At 37.7% G+C, this 26,365-nt stretch overlaps 1 protein-coding gene and 1 non-coding gene across 18 annotated transcripts in view; both read left to right on the top strand.

Moving 5' to 3' along the window:
- ptprf (protein tyrosine phosphatase receptor type F) overlaps positions 1 to 26,365 on the top strand; it is a 654,269-nt gene that overhangs the window by 215,624 nt on the left and 412,280 nt on the right. The gene's annotated exons all lie outside the window — the stretch shown is intronic.
- On the top strand, positions 8,984 to 9,088 carry LOC134299070 (U6 spliceosomal RNA). The gene has a single exon (XR_010006213.1). It is a non-coding gene; the product is annotated as a U6 spliceosomal RNA (small nuclear RNA).

Here is a 26,365-nt window from a genome sequence, read left to right as displayed (position 1 = left end):
ACGTTTGTGCCTTTCAGGATAGAAAAAAATGCTGCTTAATAATGGGGACAATATGACAGAATCTAAGGAAATATTAATTCATATAATTTGCTTGAAGTATGGAAATATGTTTTCTTAAGCTACATCTTGAACTACAAGAATTGAAGAAGCTTTTTATATAAAGATGTACATTGTGTAATGAACAAACTAGAACAACAAAACAAAGTGTTCTGAGGGATTATGTTCAGTGTCATAGCATGTAATGTTTCATCAAAAATTTGTCTAGCTTTTTGAAATTAATGTGAATTCTACCCATTCTCATTTCTGCAGAGCGCAGCTGTGAACACCCAGCTTCTTTGTCCATCCTCCCATTTTCATTGTCTTCTGATATTTCTCCTATAGGATTCCCTCTTTGTAGGAATTCCTAGGCTCTACTGTCCACCAGACCTTATTTTATGATCTTAGCAGCTCAAAGCAATGCCAGAAAGAGTTCCTTAGGGTGACAACCATTTTTGTTGTGGGCCTTCCAATTTTATTTGACTTATGGTAACTCTAATGCAGGCACTGGCAAAGTTCGTCCTTCAAGATGTTTTGGACTTCAACTCCCACAATTCCTAATAACTGGTAAGATGGCTGGGATTTCTGAGAGTCGAAGTCCAAAACACCTGGGTGGCCGAAGTTTGCCCATGCCTATTTTAAACTCACAATTAGATTGTTCATGGGATTGCCACCCTCTAAGGCTGAAAGTTCATGACTTGCCTAAGGTTGCCTAGTAGGTTTCCAGTACTGAGCGAGATTTAAACTGGTTTTCATAGTCATAATCCAACGCTCTAACCCCACTACACCACACTAGCTCACAGAAAAGAACAAAGCAATGCTGCCATAGTCCTTTCTGATAGCCTGATTTATTAATGATGTAGTAATGTCATTACCTAAAAAGGGGAGAAGACTTCATTAATATTCACTGCATTACAAAATATATTATTGTAGTAGTATGGAAAAGTTAAATTTAATAGAATGGATATATATAACTTGCAATTTTGGGTACTTAAAACAGATTGGTCTCTCAGTGCAGCCATTTTGTATTATATTATTCCTGCTAGATCTATACATACTGCGTATAAGTGCTAGAATTTTCTGTAATTTGTTCTTCTGCATAGCTCACAACGGACAGTGCAGTAAACATGCGGCTTCTACTTAAATGGAACTCTATAAATCTTTCAGTCCAGTCCAACATCGCAGTTGCAAAAGAGAGCATCTTATCAAAGGAATTGCTTGTAATGGATGCAGTGAAACACAATACATTGTATGCCATGGTTAAATATTAATATGCATAGGCAGTGTTTAAAGCTCACGAATGAATCTTACTGAGACTGAAATTTCAAAGCTCTAGCAAGGTTTCATAATGAGACTCCTGGAAGTAGTCAGGTCTGTCTTATCAAAAGCAGTCACTCTTTCATGAACTATGTCAACAATTAAATGAAAACGTATTTCTTGAAAAGGTTTTGCCGACATACAATACTAAAGAATTTAGACTAAAAGGTCTTCTCAGGTCCTTCTTAATTACCTAGAAATGTAACTGTGGTCTTTAATAGTGAACCAGATTGACCGTTCTGAAAGAGCATTTGTATTTTTCACTTTCCTTTCTTCATTTAAAATCATACAATGCCCCCTTTTCAGCCAGTTCTATTAAAGCTAATGAGGGCATTTGAATAAGAGGTGTGGTTAATGTTAAGATTACTTTTCCTTATTGTGACCTCCATCTGTACGAATCAATTTTCTCAGCTGATGAGAAGGAAACTGATCATGTTTATCCATTGGAACGTAGTATTTTGGAGCTGGAATCCATATTGATATTGTGACTCATAAGAGTTAAAACTACCGGGTTAATTGTAGTGTGGAATCCAGTATTCTGTTTCCTGTGTCTCATGCTTTCAAACTCTTAAAACTGGGAGTGTGAAGTTTAGATCTTGATTTTTCACACACCATTTTGTTTTACTGTCTCTCTAGTATGTCTATTGAATTTAGCTTCATCCAAATGGAAAATAAAAAACCATTGCTCTGTATCTAAATTACTTACTGTTTATTTCCGGGTTTGTATCTTATTTATTTGCAACAATGTGTGCTGTTATCAATCAAGGTCTTTTAATTGATAAAGTGTTCCAGAAACAGATTTTGATAAATTAATCTATAGATGTCACGACAAGGACATCATTTTATGTTTTGTTGGATAGCAGTATGACTGATTGTCTGTAGATGTTTCTGACACATCCTGTCAGAAAGGGTTATTTTATCTGAAACCAGTATGGTTACAGATGAGAGTGGTCCTGAAAAACATTATTCGCTTTTACTGGCAACATCCATCACCTCCTTAATTACTGTAGTTTTCAGGTAGGAAACACATTCCTCCTTATATTCCCTCAAGGGAGTTGATTGTCGCTGATGTAACCAGGCAGTGCTGAATTGACATGGAAACTAATAGGATTAATTTACTGGATTGAGGACACACCTATGCTTTGGGCAGAAATACACTGTTTTAACTTGGAAGCATTTTTTAAAAGTTTATATCCCACAATTGTGCTGAGACTAGCAGTGCTAAATTGAGCATAGTGGTAGGGCTGAACATCCCTTGTATTCACATTAGATTTTAGAGCAATTTTTGTTGATCAGCTTTATAGGAACATACTTCACAGCACGTAAATGTTTACCTTCTGGCCAGTGCAATAAATATCTCTTCTATTTTTATTAGAATTATGAAATGTATGGATTTTTGTGTAATTTTATTCCTCACAATTTTGTGGTGGCATTAAATGTTTGACACGAAAAGGAGAAATTAAAAGAAGAAAATTAAGTGTCTCATGATTTTTAACAATATTATTTTTTTTTTGTTTCAGTGCTTTATGTAAATTTGAAAGGACTAGCTAGCTAAAAGACATGTTGTAATATAGATGGTCTGAATTAGGTTAAGAAACACATAATGTACATGTAATATCGAGCTTTCATTACATTTCCATTATGGTGACCTAGTCACTGATCCAGGCTTCGTTTTATGGTATTTTATAAGCTTTATATAATCAGTTGAGCAAATGAATCCATTTCAAAGAAACATACAAAAGTGACAGAGTTAACTAATTAAAGCTATAAAGAACATTAGTGTTCTTTAAATATATTTGCTATTATATTTAGTTCATTGCTATTACATTTAGGTGTGCTGTTACCTGAGGGAACATTCGTAATATATGTGATGTTGTTTTTTACTGTCTCGCTCTCTGTATGGATGAGTTAATATTAACAGTCTTTGAGAAGTAGCAAGCCAAGATCCTGAATATTCTGTATGGAAACATTAAGGAAAGTGTGTACACAATTACCTATGCAGTTCGTATTGCTTTGTTCATCCCATTTCCAGCTATAGCCAACTTCAATTTTTTTCTATAATAAATTAAAAAGCATTTGGGGAGGCCTTGCAGATATAATGTTTTAGAAATTTAGTAATACTGCCTGTAGCGTTCAGTTTAGATTATGAGTTAAGGAATGAATTTGATTTTTATGTGCGCCTCTGTGTGTTGTTATACTAGTCTTTTTCCTAATATAGGAACAGCACGGAGGATCCAAAAATCACAATTTGTGAAGCATTTAGTAATTATGAGAAACAGTTTTTTTTGTCTTGGAGGAAATGTGTATATATTTACACATTTAATGTTATTGTTTAACGTGCTGGTTTTGATTGCACAATCTGGTAGAGGCAGTAATTACATAACCTGATAATAGCAACAGCACTCGTTTTTTTACCACGGATGGGTGATACTGACTTCCTGAGACAGAAGAGTACCACTGCATTGGCACTCATTTGAAATTCAGGCCCAAGGGTAAAATCTACTATCCATAAATGATGCAGGAGTGGGTGGCTCTTACTTCTCTGCTAAATACATTGCTAGCTTCCCCCTGGCAGGTGTAAATTGGTCAATTAATGTGATCCTGCTGGGCACAGACATAGGCATTTGTTATGCCATCTACCAACCGTGAGATCCAAACACTTGTAGTATTTTCTTTCTTCCATTTTTCTCTTTCTCTTAAGTGTAGACAGGGATTGTTTTTCCTTATCCACCTGTTTAGAAAAGCAGTAGCTATTTTCCAACTTGGTCAGGACAATGTGCATTGCATTCTTATTTATAAATGTGAGAGTGATGGAAACCGTGTGAGAATGTCAGAGGATAGTATATCCTTAATTGCCATATCCTTCCTTGGAGCAGCAGACTGCTATAAGATATGTTACTGTGACCTGTTCTGAAGCTTTTTAAAAGTGGGGGCATTGTTTGCAAAAGTTACAAATAATGAGATTTCATCAAGATGGCCAAATACTGTTCACACTTCCTGAACCCATTCAGTGTCTTACAGTAGTTTCTCCTAGCAGGGGTTTAGTAATGCCTGAATTGTGTTGAAAGAAGAAAACTGCAGAATCGGAAAAGAAAACTGCAGCATCGGAGGCAACCAATATCCAGTTCCCTTCACCAATCTTTCCACACAAAAATGATAGTTGAGGTCAAAAGCAAGTCTTCCACAAATAGAAATGCTCTACCTATTAATCAAAGACTTTAAAGGGAGTTGAGGGAGGAATGAAGAAAGGCAGCTTTTGCTTCTAGAGTAGCCACACTGCTTTGGGGAGTTGTACCGTGTTTCCCCTAAAATAAGACCTCCCCAAAGAATAAGACCTAGCAGGGGTTTGGGGGGATTGCCAAATATAAGGCCTCCCCTGAAAGTAAGACCTAGCAACTAAGGCTGCAGCAGAGTTCCATTGGGAAGCATGGCTGCAGGGCAGAAGCTGCACTCATACATACACACCGGAGGGAGGGAGAGAAAGTGCTTGCTGGCCTTGCCTTGCCTGTCCCCCAGCCTCCGTGGCTGCTGCTGCACTGCCGTTTCTTCCTTCCTTCCGAGACGAGGCTCCATCCTGGCCATGCTCCCTTCGCCCCCGAGGCTTCTGATTGGCTCCTGGAGCCAGGGCAAGGAAGGGTGGGAGGGAAGGAAGAGGGCTTTCCACTCGTCCTGCTCTTTCTGTCTCTTAAAGGTACAGGACGCATAGGGATTCTCCTCTCATCCTTATTCCTATCCTATGCCATAAAACTTATAATTTTATACTATTATTCTATTACCATATTATTATCATCATATCTGTTACTATTATTATATCCCATTATTATATTATCCTATAAATATATTTTATATCATTATATATTTTTCTATTATTATTATTATATCATTATATTATTATTATATTATTATTCTATTATATTTTCATATTATTATATTATTATTCTGTTATTATTATATTCCATTTTATATTATCCTATTAATATATTTTATATCATTATATTCTATACTATTATTCTATTATATTATCATATTATTATTTTATTATTATTAGCATATTCTGTTTTATTATTATATTCCATTTTATATTATCCTATTAATATATTTTATATCATTCTATTCCATTCTATTATTCTATTATATTATCCTATTATTATATTATTATTATGCTATTCTGTTATTATATCCCATTATTATATTATCCTATTAATACCATATTATTATCATATTCTGTTATTTTTATATCCTATTATTATATTATCTCATTACTATATTGTATATCATTATATTATTATTATATTATCATATTATTATTATAGTATATTATATTATTCATCATTCATGACTACATTGAAACTAGAATAGAGAGAAATCAGCGTGGAAACCTTGTGAAACCTAAACTGCAAGAGGTACCATAGATTGTTGTACATGTAAATAATGGTAGTAACAAGAAATTCTTGATAGGATTCACAGTTTGTCTGGTTATGCTGGTTTGTGATGACAACTACTTTACAGTATATAATAAATGTTCATTTTGTTGTTATAAATGTGAGCTCTTCTTCATGGAAAAATAAGACATCCCCTGAAAATAAGACCTAGTGCATCTTTGGGAGCAAAAATTAATATAAGACCTGTCTTATTTTCGGGGAAACAGGGTAGTTTGGTAAGACACCAGCACACATTGGCAGAGAAGGCTACAACTCCCATGATTCCATGGCAGTTAAAGTGACGTCAAACAATGTGATGCGGCTGCTAAAAAAGCCAATGGGATTCTGGCCTGCATCAATAGGGGAATAGCGTCTAGATCCAGGGAAGTCCTGCTCCCCCTCTATTCTGCCTTGGTCAGACCACACCTGGAATACTGTGTCCAATTCTGGGCACCACAGTTGAAGGGAGATGTTGACAAGCTGGAAAGCGTCCAGAGGAGGGCGACTAAAATGATTAAGGGTCTGGAGAACAAGCCCTATGAGGAGCGGCTTAAAGAGCTTGGCATGTTTAGCCTGCAGAAGAGAAGGCTGAGAGGAGACATGATAGCCATGTACAAATACGTGAAGGGAAGTCATAGGGAGGAGGGAGGGAGGGAGCTTGTTTTCTGCTGCCCTGCAGACTAGGACACGGAACAATGGCTTCAAACTACAGGAAAGGAGATTCCACCTGAACATCAGGAAGAACTTCCTCACTGTGAGAGCTGTTCGACAGTGGAACTCTCTCCCCGGGGCCGTGGTGGAGGCTCCTTCCTTGGAGGCTTTTAAGCAGAGGCTGGATGGCCATCTGTCGGGGGTGCTTTGAATGCGATTTCCTGCTTCTTGGCAGGGGGTTGGACTAGATGGCCCATGTGGTCTCTTCCAACTCTACTATTCTATGATTCTATGATTCAAACTGCATTAATTCTACAGTGTAGATGCACCTCTAGATTCTGGAACTCCTTTCCATAGAGGACCAGTTGGCACTCCTTCCTGCTTGCTTTCTGCCAACAAGTGAAAGCATTTTTATTCAGGCAGTCCTTGAATTTTAATTATGAAGCAGTAGTGTATAGCTAAAGTAGTGTACTGTAAAGTAGTGTACTGTAATTTTAATCTGTTACTGGAAATTATGTTTTAAATACATTTTGTTTAAAACCATTTTAGATAAAGGTAAAGATTTCCCCTGACGTTAAGTCCAGTCATGTCTGACTCTGGGGGTTGGTGCTCATCTCCATTTCTAAGCCGAAGAGCCGCTTTGTCCGTAGGCACCTCCAAGGTCATGTGGCCGGCATGACTTCATGGAGCGCTGTTACCTTCCCGCTGGAGCGGTACCTATTGATCTACTCACATTGGCATGTTTTCGAACTGCTAGGTTGGCAGGAGCTGGAGCTAACCATTTTAATGATGTTTAAAAATATTATTTTAAAAACTTTTGTAAATCTATAGTTTAACTTACTATTTTAAAAATTATTGTTAGCTGCTTTGAATCACATCCTGGGAGACAGACATGATACAAATTCAATAAATAAAATAAATATTGAGAAGTTTGGCATTGTTTGAATGGGCAAGGCAAACAAAGAAAATCAAAGGCATGACTGAAACAGGCAATCTCTGACTGCATGAATTACATAGAAGATGGAGCCTAGGTGCTTCCACCATTAGCACCAGCCCTATAAATGCTACTGCTACAATATGAAGCATCAGTCCCAGCATTCATCTATCCCCTGTCCTCTGCTCATAATGCTACTTGAAGAAGATCAGTTCACCTGTTCTGAGAGGTCTGGTCCTGAGTGGGAGGGAGGGAGGTAGAAAGATAAATAGAACCATGGAATTGGAAGAGCCATCTAGTCCAACCCCTGCCATACACGAACCCACAATCAAAGCACCCCCGATAGGTGGCCATTCAGCCTCTGCTTAAAAACTTGCAAAGAAGGAGACTCCATCACACTCCAAGTCAGCATATTATATTGCTAAACATCTCTTACCATCAAGAAGTTCTTGAGGTAGAATGTTTTTTTCCTTTGCAATTTGAAACCATTGCTCTGTATCCTAGTCTCCAAAGCAGCAGAATCCAAGCTTGCCCCCTCCTCAGTGTGACATCATTTCAGATATTTAAACATGGCCATCATGTCCTCTCTCAGCCTTCTTTTCTCCAAGCTAAACATACCCAGCTCCCTCAGATTCAGTGCTACTTCATCAGCTCAGCTTTAAACTTCACTTCAATTTCTTTCTCGTAAGGTAACCAGTTTTTATGTGATTATTGTTCAATAAATGATAATTAAATGGTGAATTCAGTAGAAATTATTTTAGAGATCAAAGCAAAGGGAGTAGGGTACGATCCTCATATCTGTGGAACAGGTACCCGAGATTCTACCTACCTTCATAGGGTTTTTCTAGATCTTTCAAATGATTCTATGGTATGCTTCCACAAGAATTTACTCAAATCGCTGTTCCAGCAAATTTCTAAGAGGATATTTCTCTAGGAATTTTCTGATCCTCCAGCACAAGACTATGACAAAAGCCATTTATTTCATTAGGGTTTGCTGTTATGCGTGGTCTCCTGTTTCCATAGTTAAGTTTATGAACACATCCCCTGTGGATATGGGGCTCATGCTGTATAAATCCATTTCCCTTATTCAGGATCAACTTCTTACTCATTCAAAGTAACTATATAGTACCTCTTTTGGTTCTGCAGGAGTTTAACAAGGTGCCTTCGCTTGTATTTCCTTGGTCTTGCACTTACATTTAATCAGAATTGATGAAAGGTTCTGACAGCTGTGGAAAAAAGCTTTCTGCCAGCATCAGCTCTGAAGATAAAAAGTTTCCTTAATTCCCAGCATGTTCCAGATAGTAGTATTTCTATGAGGCAAAAGCCCCTCCTTGGATATAAATATCACATACATAAAGGCAATCGGCAACCACATAGGAATACATATGAGAGGCTTATAACTGAATCAGAGAATTGGTCCTTGATTCTAGTATTGTTGACATTGGCTGGAAGTGGATGTCCATAGTTCTAGGCAGGATTTTTTCTGTCCCTATCTGAAGATTGTACATGAAAAGCATATGTTCTCCCACTGAGGAAGCCCTTCCATTTGCAATATCTATACATATGCTATCTCAAAAAAGGACTAGTAAAAGTATTTGTATGTTTTAAACACAGCTTGTTTCTCTGCTGTTTTGGCAGCACATACACTAAAATAGGAATGAGATCAAGAAGATTAGTATAGTCTCTGTGCAAATATGACATGCAAATTTGAAAAGCATTCCATATTAACAGAGAGAGAAAAAGAAAAAAAACACAGTTTCCATTTCAGGGTGTATAGAAGCACTAATGCACATAGATGTTAGGATTATTACAGTGCAAAAATAAGGATGTTGATGGATTATTACATCTGGTTTTTAGATCTGTGAAGCAATTTTCCCCCTGGAGAAAAAGCTGCTGTTTGAAATATGTTGTATAAACGGTTGCTGTGGGTTTTTTCCCCTTCTATTTGTTTGAACCCCTGGCCATATTACCTAGTTCATGAGAGGCCATAGGAAGAAATCAATAGAAACTTGTGCTGAATATATTTAAGAACTACTGTCAGTCAGATTAGATCAGTGGTGCACAACATGAATTACTCTCAGGGTTACTTCTATATTTTTATTAACTTAGAAGGACCACATGGCTGCGTTAGCAGTAGAAAAGCATTTCCCTTGCATCTTTAACCCATCCTGTGTCAATCTCTTTTCTTTGCTGCATTCCATTAAATTGTTCTTTCTGCAGCCTTATATTTCCACTGTCTCTACTCACACCATTCGTATTTACAAAAACCTTCATTAACTTAATTCTTTCAGGTACTTCTAGTGTCTGCAATCGTTGTGAAAGCACCAATACCACATGGCTGATTGTGTGCATTTTCTACACTAATTATACAAATGTCTTGTTTTTTAAATGTTAAAAGGGAGGATTTTTTTTCACTTGGGAGGAATTGATCCATTGCATGTGCAGCAAAAGTGATTAGATGCAAATTGCTTGCCTTCTATTCGTGTCAGTTGTTTGGCATTTTAAAAGAGTTCTGGCAATTTGAGCCCTTTGCAAAGCAAATAAATCAGTTCTTCTTACCACTATTCCCTTTCAAGGGTGCATCTACACTGTAGAATAATGCAGTTTGATAATATTTAACTGCCGTGGCTTTATAGTTTTACAATGTTTTTAGCCTTCTCTGCAAAAGAATCCCAATGCCTCACCAAGCTACAAATCCCAGGATCCCATAGCATTGAGCCATTGCAGTTGGTGATATCAAACTGCATTAATTCCACAGTGTAGATAGACCTCTTACTCACTTTCCCATCTTCCTGACCAGTCTTCTTTTTTACCCTTTATTTTCATTTTTAATAGTTTTCTGTTCCTCTAACAAATTTGATGACCTGGCCCCCAAATAGTTCCTTCTGTGCCCTCTTTTTCCTCCTCACTTTCTTCTCAAAGAAATAATACAGATTAGTCTGTCTAACAGTAAAGCTGTGTGACACAGTTCTAATATTTCTTCGCCTAAAACAGCAAGGATTCCAGTTTTACTGTGACAGAAGGAAAGACACCCACCCTAACAAATTCTGACAACCAAATTTACTAAAGCATATTGTATACTTCAGCATTAAGTAGAAAACCCCCAAAATGAGTAAAATCCCTAGAAAAAAATACTGAATCAATGACTGGACATTACACACAGCTTTTTGTTTGTGATTTAATAGCTATGTGAGTTTTAACTAAACTAGGACACAAGAGCTTACGAAGAGAGAGAAGATAGAAAACATGGTACCGTCTTTTTGTCATGGCTACTAAATAGTGAGCTAATTAGTCCAAGAGCTTAATGTCCAGTCCAGTTTTGTCTTTCAGTATCTGAATTTAACACCTGTCAAAAAGCTGAAGATGTCATCTTGTTGCAAGTTTAGTATCTGTTGTTACTTATTAAGTGATGTTAGTATGCATGGCGTATGCTTCCAAAGTAGTAATTTTTAATTTTATTCTTTCTAATTTAATATGAGCTTTTTAATAATGTAGGACTTCAGAGACAGAAACAGCGCATTTGCATATGCCAACTACACGCCATCAGGTTTGTGTCTTTATACATCCTGTGCTTCTGTATCAAAGCCTGTTTTGTTGTTTTTTTATTTAATAGCACCCAAAGGTGTGCTTGGCACATCATAGAAGGCATAAAGAGACACAGCCCCTGCACTAAAAAGCTTGTAATCTAAATTTAGGATTGACGTAATGTGTTTGGACGAGAAAAAAGTGCTTGTGTGTGTGCATGAAAGAGAGAGCACTGCAGGAAAATAAGTTGCTTACTGATTGAAGAAAAAAAAACCCAACTACATATGATGACTGAATAGGAAAAAAAAGATTGGTGAAAACATTGCAGTTAATTGACTTGTAATAACTTAAAAGAGTAACATCTTGCAAGGGAGATTGGACAATCAGAGAAATGTTCAAACCTGTTCTGCTTTGGAAAGGCCATTTCTTGACTCCATCTGTGAGACCAGCTGTCAGGAAAAAGAAGATGGGCCCCAGAGCAGTTAGAGGTGGACTTCTAATGTTGTAGGAAAAGAAGTGAAAAGTAGTAAAGCTGTCCAGGAATAAGACTTTAATAAGATCCTCTGGTCCTGTGTCCGACTTCACAGAACACAATTTCTCTCTTTGACGGGATATCAGAGGACAGTTCTCTGTTTCAGGGCATTCTCTGTTTGAAGGGTTGCCCATTCTAAGTCAGGTCTAAAGATCAAGAACTATAACAAGACAGGAGAGCAGGGGTCTGCAGCAATTGGCATCCAGGGAGTAACTGAATAGACTGGCAGATGGATTGTTCACTTTATGAGTTCTTTACCCTGTATAGAGGTATTTTATTTCTAAGGTTATCATAGTAATTATTTCTACCCATATAAATCACCATTTTCAGCTTTTATGGACGCTCGTCCCTTCCCCTTTTTTAACATTGCGTAAATCGTCACCCTTAATTCTACCCATACCTATACTGCATTCTTAGTGATAAAGCCATTGTAACATGTCCTGATTTGCTATTTTCCCATCATGTTTGTTTGTTTATGCATCAGAGAAGGTAAATTTTTTTCTCCTTAGTTTGGTTGGTAATCTCTCAATATTGAAATTTCAGGCACCTAGTCCTAGGGAGATTGTCATTAAATATCAGCTTATTTTTCTGGCAGAATTGTAGTATAAAGATATTTCTTCAAGACAGTCTTGGTTCCACATTTTCTCTTGTTGCCAATTTTGTGATGCTGCATAACATTCTGTGTCCTATTGCCAGCTTCTGTGATCCTAGCAACATTTGACTGGTACAGTAGTCCCCATGTGACGCACTCTGTGATGTCTTTGATCCAAATATCAGGTTAATGCTAATTCTTATTTGTTGAAATTGACATTGTATTTTGGCATACTTGAAGCCCAAGTCTCACCCTGTGATGTTCAGATATGGTGGTGAGAACACACAGACACACACAATTTTATCTAATGCACAAAATGTATAAATTTGTTGGAGTTTTTTGTAGGGCTATGGGTATAAGATGTGAATTATGAATTACATAAATTATGTGTTTAAACATGAGTCCCATCTCTCAGATACCTCATTAGATCCTTAAATGCAAAAAAAATTCTGAACAAAAAATCCAAAACACCCTTGGTCCCTCAACATTTTGGATAAGGAATACTCAATTTGAATATTCAGGCATAGAAGGGGATATGTTCATTGTTTCTTCAGGAACTTAGAATGTGATGTTGGGTACAAAATTCAGTTTTCCAAATAATTCTAGTTTCTGGCATTAAAGCAAAATAGATATATAAGGATACTCCAAATGTTGTTGTTGTTGTTGTTGTTGTTGTTGTTGTTGTTGTGTGCCTTCAGGTTATTTCTGACTTATTATTTCCAAGGCAACCCTACCACAAAATCTTTAGCTAGATTTTTCAGATGATTGTTTGCCTGTGACTTTTCTTGCATTCCATGACACTATTGCGTCCAAGGTTTATTTCTTTTGAAATTGAAAACTAAAACAAGTAAACCATTATGTTGATCTAACCCAGTGCTGTTTTTCTTTGATTGACAGTAGATTTCCCAGGGCTTTTGGAAGGGATCCTTTTAACTGAAGGCACCACAAATTAAATTTGGAGCTGTCTCTATGCAAAATATTTGCTCTGAATTGTTGTCCCACTCCAAATCCTGCTGTACGGATCATTCTGTTGAAAACAGAGTTGAACATATGACTGTTTAATGGTAAGAAGCTGCTGAATGTAGTCCTGTCACATCCATTGATCCTGTCTTCAGCTTTTAAAGCACCAGAAGGCAAGAGGAAGGATGCTGCAGTTGCCTTTACCTAGTGCTTCTTTATGCTGTTTTCCATCCTCTGCTGACACAAAATTGATTATAATAGTTGGTTAGGAAGGGTGGAGGAAGAATGGACCAGGAACTTTGGGGCCAGTACATTTTCTTCCTCCTGTCTCAGTATTTTAAAAGCTATAGGAAGATTCTCTAGTTGCAATATTGTAGTTCTATTGTGCAGGGAAAATGGGATGCAGTAATTTTGGTTAGTCCATCTGTGAAACACTGCTATCTTAGTTTGCATTTACAGTTACTTTCTACACCTGGGGACTAGGCAACTCAGAACTCCTGTAAAGCTTAAACTTGTCCTGCCTAAAATCCAACAGATGTGCCATAGATGGTAGAAAGATTAGAAGGATACAGAACAGGGGCTTTTAGGCAAGCTTTTCTTCTCTGTGCCAGTATGCCTCTCTTTCTCCAAAACATAGTATTTTTGATCTTTTGAAAGACTGAAATCTAAAGTAGCTATCAACTCCCTATAGACTAATTTGTGGGCACGGCCAGAACTAGCATAAAGTCCCTTGCAGGGAGAATGGAAGAGGCCATCTGTCAGTGCTGTTTTTGTTGCTTTCCCAATGGTTTAGGTAGAATATCCTGTCCCAGATACTAGAGTGAAGTAGAATATGGAATATAAATATTACTTTTCCCTTCAGAATACCAAAAGTTTTGGTTAACTCCAATCCTGAAACTTTTTCTTTCCTTTTCCCTATTGTTGAACTTGACTTCATGTGTTGTGCCTAAATGTATACAACTGCTGTTTGTTCTTTCCAACATTTCCCTTAGATATAGTTGTGTGATCATATAAATGCATTTTTTGAAAGAGAAATTCAATTTTGAAGAATGCTCTACTTTCTTTTTCAGATGAAGATTGGGGGCAGAAGTCCAATTCTCTATTTATTTTGAGGAGGGAATTGGAAGTACTTGTTTTCCTCAGCCATTAGATAAGCAATTTGACTAAATAGCAGTTTTAATCAGGTTTAATGACGTCTTCTTCATGTGTAAGAGTCCATAAGATTTTGAAGTCTAAAGGTCTGTTGTAATTAGCTAGGTTATTAGATTTGTTTACAGATCACAAGGTATGGCTTTCCTTTGATAACGGTGTATAGTTGACCTTTATTCTTAGTTAAAAGTTAATTAGGGGATACATAACAATTTTACTCAGTTGCTGATTGGGATATGTTATATATTCTGCATGCTTATTGAAGGGGGATATTAAAATACCCAGATTTAATTTGTCATGGGTATCAAAATAACAAACAGTGTGTGTGTGTCTCTGTCTTGCTGGATGATAGAGCTGAAGGTGGTAAACTATACCTGACATGAAATTTGTAATATGGAAACATACTAATTTTTTAAAAAATGTAAAAGATAGGTTTGGGTTTATAATCTCACTCTCTCCCTTTCTCTGTATAGGGTGAAGTTTAATATCCTTCCTTAAGATCTGATCAAAGTGAAAATCCTTCCTCTTGCAGTTACGAAAGGAGTTCTCTCATTGATTCCAGTTAGGATTTCCCTTTTAAAGGTGATAATGACATTGGAGGTGATTTTCATCAGGGCCACAGTTAGATATAATACTCTACAGCCGGCATGGACAACCTTTGGCCCTCCAGATGTTTTGGACTTCAACTCCCACAATTCCTAACAGCCGGTAAGCTGGCTGGGATTTCTGGAAGTTGGTCCAAAACACCCGGAGAGACAAAGTTTTCCCATGCCAGCTGTAGAGGCACAAGATACCATCTGATCTTGAAAGTTGAACATGATCAGCCCTCATTAGTACTTGGATGGCAGATTATCTATGAATACCAGGTGCTGGAGGTTGCATAAAAGGGAACTAACAAAACCTTCCCTAAGAAAACCCAATGGAATTAATGTGGTCGCCATAAATTGACAGGCAACTTGGAAGCACATATAAACACATGTATGTGTGTGGGGGACTACTATTAAATTTTCTAAAACTCTTGACATAATTCCAAGTTTTGTTCCCCCGCCCTTTCCCTGATAGCCCTTATATTATCCTTGAGCCTCACTCAGAGTTCTGCACAAGTCCACTCTCTGCACATACTGTACTTATGTCTTTGATATGTTTTATGTTGTCTTATGTCATTTTATATTATATTATTATATTGTTTTAATTCATGATTGTATTTTAATTTATGTTGATGCTGGGTTCATCCCCATGTGAGCCACCCGAGTCCCTTCGGGGAGATGGAGATGGGATACAAAAATAAAGTTATTATTATAGCACTATTTGCAGCTTGGCACTAATTAAGGCTGGTTGTTGTTTAGGGTAAAAGCTGAAGATTCATGAATGCAAAAGTAATAAATATGAAAATAATAACAAGTTTTTGTATACTGCTCTTGTTTATTCATATCCATTAACATATTATTTTCTTATAATGTTTGCAGTGGCATGACAGAGACAAGGAGTCATATCCCCATAACTGCAGTTATGTTGCTGAGAAGAAGTGGCTGGTCTATAGTTTTCTAATGAGTTTGTGGAAAAGTTGATGTTTAAACTGGAGATTTATAGTTCAGTATTTCAGCTGCTGTGCTACACTACTATTACAACTGCATTAACGTAGTGTTGAGGTTCTAAAAATCAGAATAAGTGAATTTAGGTAGTGTGGAAAACCTTACTTTTTGCTGTAAACCATCATAACGGAATTCAGAGTCCACTGCCACAAAGAGATGGTGAGGAATTACCACTGCCATTTGGTAATTAGCACAGCAAAAGTGGCACTTTCTTATAGAAGGCACAAAAGCAATTGAGAAAATTGTGGGATTCAGTTAGGAAAGGTAGGTCAGGTATGTTGCTGACATCTTTAATCTCTGGAAGAGTTTCTTCCAGTTGATTATAAACATTGTGTGGATGCATGCATCTACACTGTAGAATTAATGCAGTTTGGCAATACTTTAACTCCCATGGCTCCTTTGATTTGTAGTTTGGTGAGGCACCAGCCCTCTTTAGAAGAGAAAGCCTGATAGCAATACCAGGAAAGATTCTGGAGCAGATCATTAAGTCTGCAATCACTTGGGAAGGAATCCTGTGGTCACTAAAAGTCAACATGGCTTTCTCAAAAGCAAGTCATGCCAGACAAATCATATCTTTTTTTGATAGCGTTACAAGCTTGGTAGATGCAGGGATGTAGCATATCTTGATTTCAGTAAGGCTTTCAACACGATCTTCTTCCAAACAAACTAGTTAAATGTGGGATAGGCAATGCTACTATTTGGTGGATCTGTAATTGGTTAAGCAACCGAACCCAAAGGGTGCTCACCAATGGTTCCTCTTCATCCTGGAAATAAATGGCTAGTAGAGTGCCGCGGGGTTTAATCCTGAGTCCAGTACTGTTCAATATCTTTATTAATGACTTAGATGAAGGTTTGGGTATGCTTATCAAGTTTACGTATGACACCAAATTAGGAGGGATAGCCAGTACTCCAGAGGACAGGATTAGAATTCAAAATGACCGTAACAGATTAAAGAGCTGGACCAAAACTAATAAAATCAATTTCAACAAGGACAATTGTAAGATATTACACTTAGGCAGAAAAAATGAAATGCAAAGATGTAGGATGGGTAATACCTAGCTCAACAACAGTCCAAGTGAAAAAGATCTTGGAGTCTTCCTGGACAAGTTGGACATGAGCCAACAGTGTAATGCAACAGCTAAAAAGCCACGGGATTTTGGACTGCATCAAAAGGAGTATAGTGTCTAGATCGAGGGAAGTCATGGTGCCTCTCTATTTGGCTTTGGTTAGATCTCACCTGGAATACTGTGTCCAATTCTAGGCACCACAGTTCAAAGAAGATATTGACAAGCTGGAGGGTGTCCAGAGGAGGGTGACTAAAATGATCAAAGTTCTAGAGACCATGCCCTATGAGGAGCATCTTAAGGGCCTGCAGAAGAGAAGGTTGCGAGGAGACATGATAGCCTTGTATAAATATGTAAAAGGGTGTCATAAGGAAGAGGGAGCAGGCTTGTTTTTTGCTTCCCTGGAGACTCGGAACAATGGTTTCAAATTAAAGGAAAGGAGATTCCACCTGAACATTAGGAAGAACTTCCTGACTGTAAGAGCTGTTCGGCAGTGGAACTTTCTGCCTCAGAGTGTTGTGGAAGCTCCTTCCTTGAAGTCTTTTAAACAGAGGCGGGATGGCCTTCTGTCAGAGGTACAGTAGAGTCTCACTCATCCAACACTCGCTTATCCAACATTCTGGATTATCCAACGCATTTTTGTAGTCAAGGTTTTCAATATATCGTGATATTTTGGTGCTAAATTTGTAAATACAGTAATTACTACATAGCATTACTGCGTATTGAACTACTTTTTCTGCCAAATTTGTTGTCTAACATGATGTTTTGGTGCTTCATTTGTAAAATCATAACCTAATTTGATGTTTAATAGGCTTTTCCTTAATGCCTCCTTATTATCCAACATATTCGCTTATCCAACATTCTGCCGGCCCGTTTATGTTGGATAAGTGAGACTCTACTGTACTTTTATTGTGCTTTTCCTGCATAGCAGATAATTGGTCTAGATGGCCCGTGTGGTCTCTTCTAACGCTATTATTCTATGATTCTGTCTTGCAAAACTTCCACACCCAGGACTCCATAGCATCAAACCATGGCCATTAAAGTGGTATCAAACTCCATTACTTCTGTAGTGTAGATGCACCCCTTCCCTTTTCCTGATACAGCATTAAAGGCAAAAATCTATGCGGCGTGCCAAATACGTTGCAACCCATACCTTCTCAAAGAATAAGACATTGATAGTGTTCAGATTGATACAGATAAAACTTCCTTTCTTTTCATCACTTAGTGTGTCAAAACAATCGTATTTTCACAAAAGCCAACTGTGATAATAAGATGATTAAGTTCTGATTCAGCACCACTGTCTCTCTAGCCTCTCAAGGTAGGAAAAAAAGGTTTCTTGGGAAGACACTATGTACCTTCTAAGCAGTCTTGTTCGGGAAGTGAAGTACTTACACTAATCAGGACAGTCTGAATGCTGGATGAAATTATGTGGAGAACTACCTTGTGAGAGCCAATGATTTTAACAAGTCTGTTATTCATAATGCAAAATTTATATCTATACACCAATGTTCTCCTTGAATGCTTGCAGTTATGAATGATTCTGTATCATGAATAAATTGTGTTCATTGTATGGTAGAAGAGAGTGCTTATCAGTGTGGAAAACAGGATGCTGAGCAGGTAATTTGATGCCCTCCAGATATTTTGAACTCCAAAACCAATCATCCCTGACCATTGGCTATGCTGACTGGGACTGATAAGAGTTGTAATATAAAATATCTATAAGGCACAAGTTTGGGTATATGTGGATAAAATGGGTTCTTGGCCTAATCCAGCAAGGATTTTTAAAATTGTTTTGTTCAATATTGTATGTTGCAAATAATCTTCACCTTCACTACTTCTCTACATGGCAGTTTCTATCTTCTGTCTGTTTTGTCTTTGATGTCTGAGTTTCTGTTTTGTTAAGGGGTTATGTTTTGTTTATTTCTGTTGGGTTACTAGCAAGCAGTGGTTTTCAAATTTCCTTCTTTCTCTTCCATCATATAGAAAGGACTTCACACAGGTGATTTAGAGCAGGACTTCTTAAACCTTTTCACCCGTTACTCCTTTCCTTCCAATACTTTTTTATGTGACCCCAAATATATAGGTATATAAAATAGGTTTTAAAAAATCAAACAATTATGGTTTGGGTCCTGCCTATTTACGCCACCGCATCTCCCTTTATGAACCTGTTTGGGCTTTAAGATCTGCTAAGGAGGCCGTCCTCCCAATTCCATCCCCAATGCAAGTGAGGCTGGTGGGAACGATGGAGAGGGCCTTCTCAATAGTGGCCCCTCGGCTCTGGAACACCCTCCCCAGGAAGATTAGACAAGCAACCACCCTCACAACTTTTAAGGACTTGAAGGCCTGACTGTTTCAACAGGCCTTTGAAAATCATTGGTTTAATATCTCTTAATGTGGACGAGGTCTTTGTTTTAAGTGTTTTATGCATATACTCTGACTCGGATATTTTGGCTGTGTTTTAACTAATGTTTTATACTGTTTGTTGTTTAATCTGCCTATTTTGTTTTATTTTGTTTTCTCTTTTTATTGATTTGTCATTATATTGTATATATTATTTATTGGATTTATCCATGCTATAAGCCGCCCCAAGTCATTTTGGAGAGATGGGGCAGGATATAAATAAAGATTATTATTATTATTATTATTATTATTATTATTATTATTATTATTATTATTACTGATAATTTATCAGAATTTGCAAGGCTTGCTAAACTAGCTGATTTCCCTTTTTGTGGAGTAGAACTGAAGCATTTTCTGCAGAGTGCACTGTAAGCACTGCTAGTTGTTACCAACAGATTCATATAAATGTCTAGGTGGCATTCACAAAGGGCAACAAGTTTACATGAATCTATATACAATCTTGCATCCTAGTTTTTCTCTCTCATCTCATATATGTTTAGGGTAGGAAGGAGAGACTGTAAGAACAAGAACCACAGATGAGCTGTTGTGAGGTAATTGTTGTAAAACCTCAAAACAGACTATTAGCATAATTGGAATATATGAATTACAATTTCAAATTCTAAAAACTCAGTGTGTGAGAAAACATTAATATTAAGATGAGCACACAGTCTTCACTGTACCTGGTGTGTTCACAAGGAAGATTTAATTAACGGTTTTATAGTATAGAGTCCTCTTTCTGTAATTTATCTGACCTTAATATTACAGCATTTAAATAAGTAGGTGTATCTGCTCTGTGAGACTCCAATCAAACTGATACTGCAACCCTAAGCCTGGTTCCTAGATATTGTATGAAACAATACTAATTGACTTCAATAGCTAAAAATTGTATGCAGGTAACAAAAAAGCTGCATTCCAAAATTCCAAAATGTCCACATGCCACTAAAATTTCGAGATCCAAACCACTTTCCTCTTATAAATGTTAAAACATGCCTTGTCAAATGTGTATTTTGTATATATTAAAATAAACAAATTGTTACATTTCCCAAAGGGATTTTGTAGCATCACTGAGGCTGAGAGTGAGAAGTTGTTTGTATAAGCTCTCATCTGCTCCATCAGATGCATGGAGTGAAGTGCCAAAGGACAGGCATAATATACCTATGAATAAGTAGGTTGTAATAGGTTGGCTAGCAACAGAAATGCAATACTTGTGTGGATCATGATGAGGTGAGAAGTTCAGTTTTAATTAAGGTTATTGAGGGACAAAGGTGTGGGAAAAAATTGCCTTTATCTCTCTGTTCAATACCCTGTTGATTGACTGGTGTTTGTGGATCTAATTCATCTGCTTTCTTTTCCAATCTCCCTTTGTTGTTGTTGTTGTTGCTGCTGCTGCTGCTGCTGCTGTCCTTGTTGTTATTGTTGTTGTTCAAGGATTGCTGTTTTGAGGTCTGAGATGGAATACCCCAGGAAGATTGAAGTGTTTTGTTACTGATTTTTCATTGTCCCATTCCTAATGTGTAATTTATGGCTATTTATTATCTGGTACAGTAACTGGCCAGTATGCCCAATGCAGAGTTGAAGGCTATTGTAAAGAAGTATGAATTTTAGTTTACAGATGCCATGTTTAATTGTGTGGTTATGTTTTAAAAGGGTAAGTATTATTGTTATTGCATGAAGGGAATAGCCACCTCAGCACTCAGAGGCTGGTTGCCACAGAGAAGGGGGCGGAGCCAACTGGTTTAGCTGAAGAGAGAGCAGAATTTGGAGGGAAACTCAGAGTGTGTGGTCAGAGAACCACAGGTTAGGTTGATTTTAGTCTGGGCTCTGTTGAAGCTCAGGGAAGGCTGATCCTAAGTTAGGGGATCAGGGATAAAATAAGTTTGGTGACTTATTTTGAGGTAGTCTGTAATTGGAGGAATTGCATTTAAGACTGATTCTCTGTTGGAGAATCAGGGTGGCTCAAAGGTTGGATCTTGAGTCAGTTTAAAACAAGTTTGGTGGCTTATTTTAAGGTAGTCTGTTTCCAAATAAGGAACAGATAGTCTGTGACTGAAATTCACAGGGTGACTGCAGTTTAAAGCAGTGGAGAAAGAAGTGACATTTTAGGAAGTTTGAATCACCTCATTCTGTTATTGCAACTGTTAGTCAAAGTGCCTTGAAGAAGAAAAGTTAAACGTGTTATTGTTCTCTCAAACATCTCAGTCTCTTGTCATATACACATATTCATCAAGAATAAACAACAAGAAGAAAGAAAAACCAAGATTTAAAAGTCTCTTCTCTAAGTAGCTAGTGGCTACGTATTCCTATAGTGGTGGCAAGAATGGATAACCCCCTTGACATCTGGTGGCAGCATTATAAAACCTCTATAATTTGGTGGCAGCTTTTAAATAAAAACATCTTTAATAACTGGTGGCAGCGGAGATAACAATGATAATATAAAATATAATAAATTAATAAAAACAACCTCCACCTCCACATCTCCGCAATTGGTGTCAGAGGTGGGATTTTTTAAAAAAAGATTTCTCCCCCTTTCTGACATCTTTACAGTTGGTGGCAGCGGTGGGATTTCAAAATATTCCCCCATGCCTGAGTTCTTTACCGCATTATAAACATCTTTACCTCTGGTAGCAGCTTTTAAATAAGAACCTCAGTCGTTCTTAGATCTTTACAGCTATATTTGAGAAAGGATGGTATATATTACATTAGAATATGAGGAAATGAAAATACTTCTAATATTGTGGATGATGTATTTAGTCCCTGTGGTAACATTTTCCGAATAGATATGTGGGCAGAGTTTCCATTTGAATTTGTGGTTAGGTCTTGCACACATCTCCCCATCTGTGTTGTGTGTCTTGCTGTGATTAAATAATTATTTGAGACTACAAGGCAAGTAAAAGCCTGCAATGAAAGAGCCCTTGAGAGGGCAGCATTATTTTCTGATCTGATGAAGAAGACTTAGTCTACCAAAGCTCATATTGCTAACTTCTTTCAGATGGTCGGTCTCAAAGAGTTCTTTTCATAGTGATCCAGACTAATATGGCTATGTCTTTGAATTCTGCCGTCAGGGAATGCACCAAACTGGTTGTAGTGGAAATCCATCAGCCTCTTTAAGACACTTGTCCAGGTCCAGACCGATCTTTCTTAACAAATGCAAGTTACAAGAGGCACTTTACTTCATTTACTGATAAAAGTTTATTCTACCACCTCCTTTCTGTCAGTTATTCTCACAGATGTTACAAAATCCTTTTTCACATAGATCCAGACTAACATGGCTGTGTCATTAAATTTGTTTCTCCTATGAATCATAGAATCATAGCGTTGGAAGAGACCACATGGGCCATCTAGTCCAACCCCCTGCCATGCAGCAAAATCACAATTAAAGTATCCTTGACAGATGGCCACCCAGCCTCTGTTTAAAAGCCTCCAAGGAAGGAGCTTCCACTACACTCTGAGGCAAAACTGTTGAACAGTTTGTACGGACAGGAAGTTCTTCCTAAAGTGCAGGTAGAATCTCCTTTCCTGTAATTTGAACCCCTTGCTCCTAGTCCTAGTTTCAAGGGCAGCAAAAAACAAACCTGCTCCCTCTTCCTTATGACACCCTTTTACATATTTATACATGGCTATCATGTCTCCTCGCAACCTTCTCTTCTGCAGGCTCAACATACCCAGTTCTTCAAGATGCTCCTCATAGCACATGGTTTCCAGACCTTTGATCAGTTTAGTGGCCCTCCTCTGGACACCCTCCAGCTTGTCAATATCTCTTTTCAACTGTGGTGCCTAGAATTGGAAACAGTATTCCAGGTGAGGTCTAACCAAAATAGAGAGAGAGGCATCATGACTTCCCTCGATCTAGACACTATACTCCTTTTGATGCAGTCCAAAATCCCGTTGGCTTTTTAGCTGTTGCATCACACTTTTGGCTAATGTTGAAGTAGTCCATGAAGACTCCAAGAACTTTTTCACATGGATTGTTGTCGAACTAGGCGTTACCCATCGTATGTCATTGCATTTCATTTTTTTCTACCTGAATGTTATTACATTTGTCATTTGTCTTACATTTGTCCTTGTTGAAATTCATTTTGTTAGTTTTGGCCCAGCTCTCTAATCTGTTAAGGTCATTTTGAATTCTGATCCTGTCCTCTGGAGTATTAGCTATCCCTCCTAATTTGGTGTCATGTGTTAACTTGATAAACATACCCTCTAAACCTTCATTTAAGTCAGGGGTCCCCAAACTCAGGCCCGTGGGCTGGATGAGGCCTTCCAAGGTCATTTACCTGGCCCTTGTCCTAAATTTTAGACTTAGGGTTGACCTACTGTAAGTCTGAAATGACTGGAAGGCACACAACAACAACAATCCTAATTTTGGACTATTTCATCATAGTCTGGCCCCCAACAGTCTGAGGGACCATGAACCAGCCCTCCATTTAAAAAGTTTGAGGACCCCTGATCTAAGTCATTAATAAAATTGTTGAACAGTACTGGGCCCAGGACTGAACCCTCCACTAGTCACTTCTTTTCAGGATGAATAGGAACCATTGGTGAGCACCCTTTGGGTTTGGTCGCTTAGCCAATTACAGATCCACTTAATAGTAGCATTGCCTAGCCCACATTTGACTAGTTTGCTTGCAAGAAGGTCATGGGGGACTTTCTCGAAGGCCTTTCTGAAATCAAGGTATGCTACATCCACAGCATTCCCTGAATCTATCAAGCTCGTAACTCTATCGAAAAAATAGATAAGCGTAGTCTAGCATGACTTGTTTTTGAGAAATCCATGTTGACTTCTATTAATCACAGCATTCCTTTCTAAGTGATTGCAGACCTCCACCTTAATGATCCGCTCCAGAAGCTTTCCTGGTATTGATGTCAGGCTGACTGCATGGTAATTTTTTGGGTCCTCTTTTTTTATGCTTCAACCTGAAAGCATTTACTATGCAACTAGTTATCATCATCATAAGTTATCACTCATGGCCGAGTATGATTGCCTTACCGAGTATAGGGTTTTGGCTGTAGGTCTTTAGGGGAATCTAGAGACGTATTCTTGATCCACGTGTCCTTGATCTGCATCCATTAGTTTTATCTTGGCTCTAATAGGCTCATAGCTTTCTTATAGGAAAGGCTCTCTTTCCTGAATTTTTGGGGGGATGTGAGAGTAATGACTATAAGGTACATTGCTTATGCTATCCCTTGACAAATAAAAAATCATTCAAAGTACAGAAAATTCTTCTAGTGTAGAAAGGTTCTCAGTATTGACAGCAGCACCTGAAGATTAGGAGGGGCTGTTTGTAATCCTAGAGGGAGCTGTCATGAACATTGCTTCATATTTGGAGCTGGAGAGTGTACTTACAATATCTATTTCTTCTATTGAACTTCCTGTCAACTGCCGGTGTATTTATGACCATAATGGACGTTCCAGCCTCTTGGCTGAGACAGAACAGTATGTATGTACATCCATATCTCAGCATTTTATTTTATATCTGGCAGGACCCGATGTCAGAAAATGTGAAATATTTGAATTGCATCTTTATTAGTTACAAAAGAGCCATCTGACACATCATAAAATATTCTTTCCTTGCAGGACAGTTTTAGCACTAAATTTGGAGAGTGTTTTAGCTATATTTAGGTATATTGGATGAGAGCTATTCTCTTGGGCCTGATGACATCTGCCTGTGAAATAGAACTTTAGGCAAAGTTCTCTGATCAGCTTTTCAGAGTGCATGCTTGAGCTCTTAATACTTATTCACCAGACTAAAGATTCCGAAATGAAAATAAGGTGAATTTGGTATTAATCCAGACAGTGCTGCTTTTTCCAGTTCATGGATTTCTCGTTCTTATACCTCAGGATCTTTCTTTGCTTTGCATTTTAGCGTAGAAGTTCTCAAACATTTCCCTGATCTTAGCAATGTAAATATTTCAGAAGTCACGCAGTGCAGGTCTATTTTTGTCTCTTGCTTCAGTTTTAATAGGCCAAGCAGATTTGAAATTGTCACTAAATTGTTGGCAGTTCCTCTGTGTAGCAAGGTCATTGGATCATTAACAAAGGTCTTCACTGGGAAGTTGCTGCTAAGGAACTAGTGTGCCCTTTCCATTAAACTTGATCAATATTTAATATCAAGATACACACATTTTCCCCCTATCTGAGCTAAAAGAAGCAGCTATCGGGCAGTAACATTTTATTTCCATGTACCCTTGTTTCTCCATGTTTTCACATATAATTAAAGGTGTTAAATGATAAAAGAAGTGTGCCTTAAAAAAAGAAACCAGAATCTCATAGTGACAAAATAAAAGTTTATTATATTAAGTTTTACCCTAATACCCTAAAGGTACCAGATTCGGTCAGATCTTGCAAGCTCATCAGGGATAGCTCTGATTAGTATCTGTATGGGAGACCACCAATAAATACCAGGTGTTGTAGGCTGCAGACAGAGAGTCATGGCTTTCTTGATTGAGACCATCCATCTGGAATGCAGTCTTTCTCTTTACCTCCTGCCTTCTACTTTACATGACTCACAAGAAACGACAATAATAATAATAATAATAATAATAATAATAATAATAATAATAATACTTTTTCTACCCTGCCACCATCTCCCGGCAGGGACTCGGGGCAGCTACATGGGCCAGAAGCTCAAAATATAAACAATAAATCAGTTAAAACACATTAAAATACAAAGACAGTTAAAACCAGCAGTTATACAAACAGTTACCTTAACCAAAACAATACAGTAAATCATAAAAACTCAATTAACATATAAATCAGTTAAAAATAAAAACAGTTAAAATAAAGTAAGATAAAATGGACCACCAGGTTGGTGGAGGGGATGGCATGACGGGACTATCTAAACTAAAGTGCAATGAGATAGTTCTAAAGTGCTTTGGGTCAAAGGACAAAGTGTAAACATTCCAGAACCTAAGGGGAGGGAGGCCAATTTGTTGTGAGAAAAGGGACCTGTGCTAACAACGGTGTTATTGATCTGACTTTTAGACAAGGGGACTCAGTTATTCAAAGGCGCAGCGAAAAAGCCAAGTTTTAAGCTGCTTTTTAAAGGAAGCAAGGGTGGGTGCCTGCCTGGAGGGAGTTCCAGAACCTGGGGGCAACTACTGAACTACTTGTAGTTTCTATTGGGTCATGTCTTCTTATGATATGTCCAAAGTATAGCAATTTCAATTTAGGCCCCATCTACGTTGCCATATAATT

This window comes from Anolis carolinensis, chromosome 4, assembly GCF_035594765.1.
Source record: "Anolis carolinensis isolate JA03-04 chromosome 4, rAnoCar3.1.pri, whole genome shotgun sequence".
Taxonomy (NCBI): domain Eukaryota; kingdom Metazoa; phylum Chordata; class Lepidosauria; order Squamata; family Dactyloidae; genus Anolis; species Anolis carolinensis.
The sequence above is the reverse complement of the archived record's forward strand: the minus strand, read 5'-3'. Positions and strand labels throughout refer to the sequence as shown.